An 8878-nucleotide genomic window follows, 5' to 3' on the forward strand; every position below is an offset into this window, starting at 1 on the left:
CCCAGTACACAACTTGACGTTCACCCTTTCATGACATGCACACTGAAGAATTCCAGCACAGTGACCAGGGACTCATGCACTCTGCATGATTCTGTGCCTTCTCACTTTCTGCACTGCCTTCTGATACCGTGTGGATAAATCTGAGACAAAAGAAGGCAAGTTTAGGAAGCCTCCGATCTAGATGCTGTACACAAAAGTCAAAAAGTGAAATTAATAAACAACTGTCAATGGGATGGTTTAATTCTTCTTTCCCTGTTCAACCAACAAATCAGCCATTCTAAAAAATACCCAACACATTCCCTGCCCTTGAATATACTTTCCAGGAAAGACTGACATTTAAATGAAGACTATGATACAATATGTTTGGATAAACGCTATGACCAAAAGCCTACATGAAATGCTTCCAGGGCTAGGAGTTGAAGATGAGCCAGAAGGAAAAATTCTCAAGTATGTAAGGTCATTTTGGGTACCTCTCTATGTGTCATTCCTATTCATCACCTTTTTCTTGTGTAGTTCTCTATATGTAATGTAGTCATGACTATGAATATGATTTGAACAAGAAAGACATGGTTTCTCCCTTCATGGAATTTATGATGCAAAGATTACAGTACTTTGTCTTAGAAGCACTTTGTATTCATTAGTAATTTCACCACCAACAAAATAGCAACCCTAAATAATATTGATAGCTAATATTTCTTAGACAATGGGTATGGGCCCTGGCACTGTTCCAAGTGTCATGAAACATATTTAATGCACACAGCAATTCTGATGTGAGTATTCTTATTATCCCTCCTTTTTACACATGAGAACACCGAGGAGCAAGGACATTAAATAATGTGCCCATGGTCACGTAAGTAGTCAATGGGAGAGTCACCCTGTGAATTGAGATGTCTTACATCAGACAGTGTTCTGTACTAACTCCCTTCTGAATGTTGGGCGCTAGTGTTCCCCTTGAACCTGATTTTTCTCCAAGTTCTCTTCTGATGGAAGGAGAAGAGAAGGGCAAGTGAAGCCAGTAATAAATCTATACATGGAGAGAACAGAGGGGCCCAGGAAGACTAGGAATGCTCAGTAGATAAAACAATGGAAGAGGGAGAGGGTGAAGAAGTGCTAATTAGGAGAGATTTGAATTAAGATGAAAATCTGAAGATATTCTGTTGTATCTTTAAGTAGTTAATGAAGAACATACACACTCTAAATGTTTCTCAATAAATCAATTTAATAATCTTAGTTAAGTAATGGTTGGAAGCCCTTCACTTCCTGTAACAGACAAGTTGAGGTCTCGAATCCATTCAAAGCACTTTCTGTCACTTCCTTTGACATGAGGCTCCCTGCTATGTGTGTCCGCCTTGTAGGAGAACTTCCTCTAGCATTTCCGAACATCTAAACTTTGGTAAATTGGTAACCAAATTCTTAGAATTATATCTAAAATTCAGTGTTTGGACAGGATTAGAGGCTTTTCTCTAATGAGAACATCCTACTTTGGTCATCACTGACAACTGTATGGCCAGAGGGTGCAATTGATGTAGATCAAGATGAATGAATGGCTATCATTGGAGGAAGCAATGAACAAACCCTGAAATATTTAGAAAAATAAATGATTTAATTTTGCCTATGAATGTGTTTTAAAGTAGAAAGTTGGCACTTTTTAAAATATGGGCCATTATCTTCTACTTCTAGTGTGGCAAATTGGTTTCTTTTTACTTGCCAACTTTGATGCAAAGTTCAAAGCTTTGTGGAGAGTGGGTTGAAAAGAAATATGAGGCAAGAATGCATAGAGACCAATTTGTAATGGCTGCAATAGCTTCTGGAATGGGCAGTGATTATGTGTATATACTATATTATATATACACACATACAGTATTTACTAAGCCTATTCTGGATCACCATTTTAAAAGAGATGCCCAGCCAAAAGATGCTTCTTTATAGAAATGGGAAATAATACATGTTCTGTACTGCTTCTGTGCTGTAGGTGGGAGGGCAGATGAAAACAATCATTTCTCAAGATGTTTGAGGAGCTAGAAAATTTCAAAATGGCTTCTTTGTGCCCTAATTTCTTATCACTGAGGCTGAGTAAGGCTGTGGTTTCTTGGTTCCTTAGGCAGTCTCCATGGAAGTGAAATGTAACCTCTGTTTGCAAGTGGCAGCCTCATCGAGAACTGGTATCTATGAGTATTATAATTATTTTGTTTCTAGATTTTTAAAATCAAATGCACATAACAAGTTATTTCAGGTCCCTAAGGAGGCATGGAAAACACAATTAAAGCATTAAAACAACTAAAATTTTCATAAGGAAACCCGTATAATAAGCCCTTTATAAAGCCAAATGGCAATACCAAAGCAATGAGGAAATAGATCTGAATTCTGTTTTGGCCTGTTGGAGCATTTACACAGAGAAATAAAGACCAACTTGATTTGAACTGTTGTTGGTTTGAACTGTTTCCCTTTTATATCACTTCTTTTTACCCACCGAAGACTTTTCTCTTGAAAACCCAAAAGGCTTAAAATATGCTGACTTAATGCCGAGGCGAAGACTGACTGTGGGTGTAACTGTGACATTTCTCCACATCTTTGGCATTTTGTCCACTTATATATCACCATGGCGAGCGATAACATTTAAAAGAATGCCGATGTAAATCTGACAGCACCTCATTAGATTTTCTTAGAATCATGTAATTAGGTAAGAAAAGACCACTGAGGAGGTTACAGCTGCCTGGGACCGGATTACACTTCCCGATTAACAATCACAACATTCCTCTCGAAAGCGCTCTCCAATTTAGCAGACGCTCCTTTCAGCTGGGAATCAGGACACAGGAGTTTTAAAACTTAAAGGTTTAACAGGGAAAAAAAAGAACAACCTTGGGAGACCATTTCTTGTCTTGGAGGTGTGGCTAGCCAGAAACAGAGGTTGCTGCTTTTCTCCTTCCTTTTCAAAGGACTCAGACATGCTTTGATGCTGACTTCAGAAACGCTTAGCACCCTATGAAGGTCAAGTCCCTGGATCTTAATATTTGTAATTTACCATCTTTATTTTTCTTAATAAATTGAATATAATTAAGGAAGGTAAAAGTGCCATGAAATCAAAGATGAAAAGCCACCTACCAACAGAAAAGGCACACATCTGATTCATTTCCTTAATAATCTTTAAATCTATGGCTTATTCCTGGGCCCAGAGGTGAAGTTGAAGTTAAACATAATTTTTAAACAAACACACTCTGTATTCTGTAGAGGGAGTGGCATGAAAGCTGTTTAAGCTTCCACCATAGCTGCCGTGTTTGCAAAAAGGCATCATAAATGCTCAGTTCGACATCTTTGGGGTTTTAACTGGGGGAGAATGTTTACACTCTTGAAATCTTCTATAATGAGGAAGAATTTAGACTACTTGGCAAATCTAATAGGAGAGCTGATTAGTTCGTACAAAGAGCTCAGCTCCATTATTTGACACAGATTGCACAACTGTGGCCTTTCTTAAGAGACCTCTCTTCAGTTTTATAACAGAGTGGGGGGAAAATGCAGACAAAATCAATTTGTTATTGTTTTCAAAAGTGTTGCTGTCCACCATGGAACCGACTTATAAAATTTGTGCTTAGAATCAAATGATCCAATCTAAGAGAGGAATCTATGTAGTCGCACCTACCATACCAAGTAAGCAAATAGAGACAGTGGTCCAGAAGGAAACTGCAGAGCAGAGCTGCTGCACAATATGTATTGTCATGGGGTGCTGGTATAAAATTGACATTAAAACAGAATGGAGTTCTCACTGATGATATTATGTTTTACTCTCTGCTTTTCCTCAAAATGGTACGTCCTCAACTATCCACCAATCATATTTAGAGAAGTAAAGGTTGATAAGTTGAGCTCTTTACCACTCCACCTGACTTTAAATCACTGATGATCAATTGGGAGGGAGGACATTTGAATTTCTGAAGACACATTTGGTTGTCACAACGTTGGTTGTCACAACGTAGGTTGTCACAGCTGAGGGTTATGCTACTGGCACCTAGTGGGTAGAGGCCAGGGATGCTGCTAAACATCCTACAATGCACCAGATGGACCAAAACATAAACAGTACAAAATGTCAATTATGCTAAGGTGGAAAAAACTCATTACATAGATGCACTGATTTTTTTTCTTAATCTAGTAAGTAACTAAATGTTTCTTTAAAAATCATTCATTGCCTAGCCTTCCAAATTTGTTCCTTCTGTCTCTTTATGAAAGAGAAGATACTGATGGGGCTGCAATATGTAAAGAACTCTAAGTCTTTCAAAGTGGTTAACTCCTTTAACTTTCCTTCAGAAACAGAGGAGCTGATATTTTCCACTGAAATCACCGGATAGAATCCCTCCACTTTGCTTTTTAGAACACATGCCCAAAGGTGGCCTTCCAACCTGAAATCCTGGGAGGAAACAGCAATCTTCCAGGCAAGGATGCTCCTTAGAAAAAGCAATTTGTGCCATGGTCAACTGTACTGCTGTCTCGAAAGAGGGCATGAGCAAAGGCCAATTCCAGGCTAAAAGCCAGATCAGGTGAAAATTCCTTATAATGACAAATGATGGGCCCTTGGGTAAGCTCTAATATGCCCCCAATGATGAGTGGAATGGCAAAACAATTCAGAAAAAGTCCTTGTTTTTAGACCAAACGAAAACATTGCTGAAAAAAGCACATAAGCTGTCTGCACATCATTCCTTCTCTAAGACAGAGATGACTCTGATTTAAACAAAAACACTGAGGGAAACTGATGGTATACATTTCACAACAAACATTAAGTCAGAACAAATTTATTCTTTATATAGGAACTTCTGTACTGGTGATTAAATATGACGTTGCCACAGGTCTCATCATTTGAATTAACACAAATATGCAAGTATTACGTTATTTCAAACAACAAGGCAAAAGCTTTTCTAAAAATGGGCTCCTAGATCATATATCTACCTATCCCACCTAACTCCATGATAAAATGGTTTGGAGTCCATAGGAATTATTGCCCCATAAAGAGAAAGCTTATGAAGTAGGTATTTTAAATTCAAGACTGCAATTAAGTTAGCTCAAGTTAATGTTTCAGGATTTATACCAACACAGAATTCTGCAAAAAGCTGAGATCAGACTGCAGGCTGCATTTATTATTCTGCTATTTGGGGACTGTAATCCTGAAAAGACAAAGCATTCCTCTTCCAGCTGTAATCAAAAGGGGATGAATGACATGAATCTAGTTGAATTTTGGCAAGATGATGAGACGACATGTTGCTGTAAGTTCTGCAAAGATCAAGTGACTGTTAAACTAAAAATGAAACCAGCAGTTTCTGCTTACTATTTAAAAATTAATGGAAAGCCAAAGCTTAGAGATTAGCAAAAGTTTCAAAGCTATGCTTCCCACAAGTAGTACTCTACCTTCTCAACTTATCTTCTCTACTTGCTTCTCTTGCCACGGCTTCTACAAGCTATGACCTTTTTCTCTGAGGAAAAAAAAAGGCTTGAATCTTACTGGAAAGATTTTGTTTGGTGAAAAGAATTAGCTTCCTTAAGATACATGCAGTCTTGTATTTTTATGCATTCCAGATCACTACTCTTTTTAACACAGTTTGATTAACAACTGTATTTTCTTTACTCATTTATCTGACAATTTCTGGAAATATAAGGCAGGTACCAGTCTGTAGATGTAGATGACAAAGGAGGAAAAAGAAAGGGCTTAAAAAAGGATGGAAAAGGAGGTTTAAAAAGCTCTTATAACCCTACGACCATCACCAGATCAAAGGTTTACTCTCTCTTTCTCATCTTATGCCAGAGATACAGAGGAGATTTGACGTCCAAATACATTTCAGATAGCTTATATTTGTGCTGTACAGTGGTTATTATTCCTTTTTTCGATTGACTTCATCACTTTAGGGGGAAAAAAGGAAAATACTTAGAAATTGACCAAAAACATTACAGCTTTTTTTTCCCCCTCTAACAGAATACTAGGTATTGCCTTACCTTACCTAGTAGGTAGCTTACAGAGCTGTAAAATACTGATAACAACACAAATGATTCTTTTCCATAGAAATGCAAATTGTTCCCAGTAGAGATACAGTACTTGATTATTACTGCCCTATGGATATTTATCAAATTTACACGAAGTAAGCATATTCATTTCAGCAATCCTGATTGCCTATATATATGTGTTTGGGTGCTCCTTTGAACTAGCTGTAATGTCTTATTGTTTCCCTTATTAATTAATTAGTTAAGTAAAATATTTGATATGTATTCATTTTATATTTGAATGAAAGTCATTTACACTCTTTTTAAAATTGTACTTCAAGATAACCAATGTTTTAAAATTGGAAGATAACACACAAAAGTCAAGTTCGACATCTTCTCTTCCAATAAAAAATTCTGGCAGTCAAAGTTTGTTGTGTCTTACTGCGATCAGTTAGTTCTAACAGAGCAATGGGTGCTCATTTGCAGGAAGACTGCAGGCACCTGTTATCCACAGCCCCCATTAGCAATTGAGTTTGCAAACCCAGGTTTTACAAATAGTCAGGACATTCCATTCCGCTTTTTGAATACTATTTAGTTTTTAAAAGAAATCCTTTGACCTGAAGCTGCACAGAATTAACTTGCTTATATTTATCAAATCTATCAAATCATGGCATAACAATGACCATTACTCTGTCTTCTCTTTTGTTTTTAATTTTACTTATTTTATTTATTTATGGCTTTGTTGGGTCTTCGTTTCTGTGCGAGGGCTTTCTCTAGTTGCGGCAAGCGGGGGCCACTCTTCGTCGCGGTGCGCGGGCCTCTCACTATTGCAGCCTCTCTTGTTGCGGAGCACAGGCTCCAGACGCGCAGGCTCAGTAGTTGTGGCTCACGGGCCCAGTTGCTCCGCGGCATGTGGGATCTTCCCAGACCAGGGCTCGAACCCGTGTCCCCTGCATTGGCAGGCAGATTCTCAACCACTGCGCCACCAGTGAAGCCCTCTTCTCTTTTGTTTTACCTAACGTGTGTATGTGTTTCCAGTCCCAGTTCCCTCCCCTTACCATTGGTGGCCAATCTAGTGTATTTTTAAAATGTTCTCCCAATCCATTTTTTATAGATTTATTTAGATATATGGCTCCTCAGAAACATTTATTTAGATCTATGGATTCTTGAAAATATACCCTGTTGTTCTGTATGTTAAGTTACACGAATGGTAGTTTAACACATATCTCATTCTGTGTCTTCTTTTTTTACACAATATTGTTTTTGAGATTTACACAGCCGTGGGTAAGTAAAGTTCATTACTTTGGCTGGTTACAGAGCATTCTATTATATGTATGTAAGACCAGGCTTCATCCTTTCTCCTGATAATGGAACCCAAGTCATCTCCAACTATCTGCTACCAACAGCACAGCAATGACCATCCTAGCATGTTTCTCCTGTGGATCTGGGTCTGACAATATTCACATGCTTGGTTAGACTCAGCACTGCCACATGGACCACTGTTAAATAGGGACTCCACTCCCACCAGCACTATGTGAACGTCCCAGGTCCCACAGTATTCTCAATATTAACACAACGTTTACATTTTTGCCAAATGTATAGACTGTGCAATGGTGTCTTTTTTCTGTCTTAATTTGCGTTTTCTTCCTTAAGACATATTTTCTTTTTGAAGGTGCCCTTGATGTTAAGAGAATAGCAGCTACAGAAGAAGAGAGCTAATGAATGAAGAGATATAAAAGGATTGTATTCAATAAATTCCTTTTCTTACAGTCCACAAGGAAAGAATCACTGGTTTAATCTTTTGAAAATCAGATCCTGAAAGACGTGGGCTGATTCACACATTAAAACAAACAGAAAAACACATGCAAAATCTAAAAAAGAGAAACAAATTGGTCAAATATTTGACTAAATTTTCTACAACTAGCAATTACAATTTAGATATTGTTTCATTTTATTTATTTATTTGAATTTTTTAATTTCTTTTTTATACAGCAGGTTCCTATGAGTTATCTATTTCATACATATTACTATACATATGTCAACCCTAATCTCCCAGTTCATCCCACCACCACCCCGCCAGCCAGTTTCCCCCCTTGGTGTCCTTACGTTCGTTCTCCACATCTGTGTCTCTATTTCTGCCCTGCAAACCAGTTCAGCTGTACCATTTTTCTAGGTTCCACATATATGCGTTAATACACGATATTTGTTTTTCTCTTTCTGACTTACTTCACTCTGTATGACAGGCTCTAGGTCCATCCACGTCTCTACAAATGACCCAATTTTGTTCCTTTTTATGGCTGAGTAATATTCCATTGTATATATGTACCACATCTGCTTTATCCATTCCTCTGTTGATGGGCATTTAGGTTGCTTTCATGACCTGGCTATTGTAAATAGTGCTGCAATGAACATTGGGGTGCATGTGTCTTTTTGAATTATGGTTTCTCTGGGTATATGCCCAGGAGTGGGATTGCTGAGTCATATGGTAATTCTATTTTTAGTTTTCTAAGGAACCTCCATACTGTTCTCCATAACGGCTGTATCAATTTACATTCCCACCAAGAGTGCAAGAGGGTTGTCTTTTCTCCACACCCTCTCCAGCATTTGTTGTTTGTAGATTTTCTGATGATGCCCATTCTAACTGGTGTGAGGTGATATCTCATTGTAGTTTTGGTGTGCATTTCTCTAATAATTAGTGATGTTGAGCAGCTTTGCATGTGCTTCTTGGCCATCTGTATGTCTTCTTTGGAGAAATGTCTATTTAGGTCTTCTGCCCATTTTTGGATTGGGTTATTTGTGTTTTTAATACTGAGCTGTGCGACCTGTTTACATATTTTGGAGATTAATCCTTTGTCCATTGCTTCGTTTGCAAATATTTTCTCCCATTCTGAGGGTTGTCTTTTCGTCTCGATTGTAGTTTCCT

This window comes from Eubalaena glacialis, chromosome 7, assembly GCF_028564815.1.
Source record: "Eubalaena glacialis isolate mEubGla1 chromosome 7, mEubGla1.1.hap2.+ XY, whole genome shotgun sequence".
NCBI lineage: Eukaryota > Metazoa > Chordata > Mammalia > Artiodactyla > Balaenidae > Eubalaena > Eubalaena glacialis.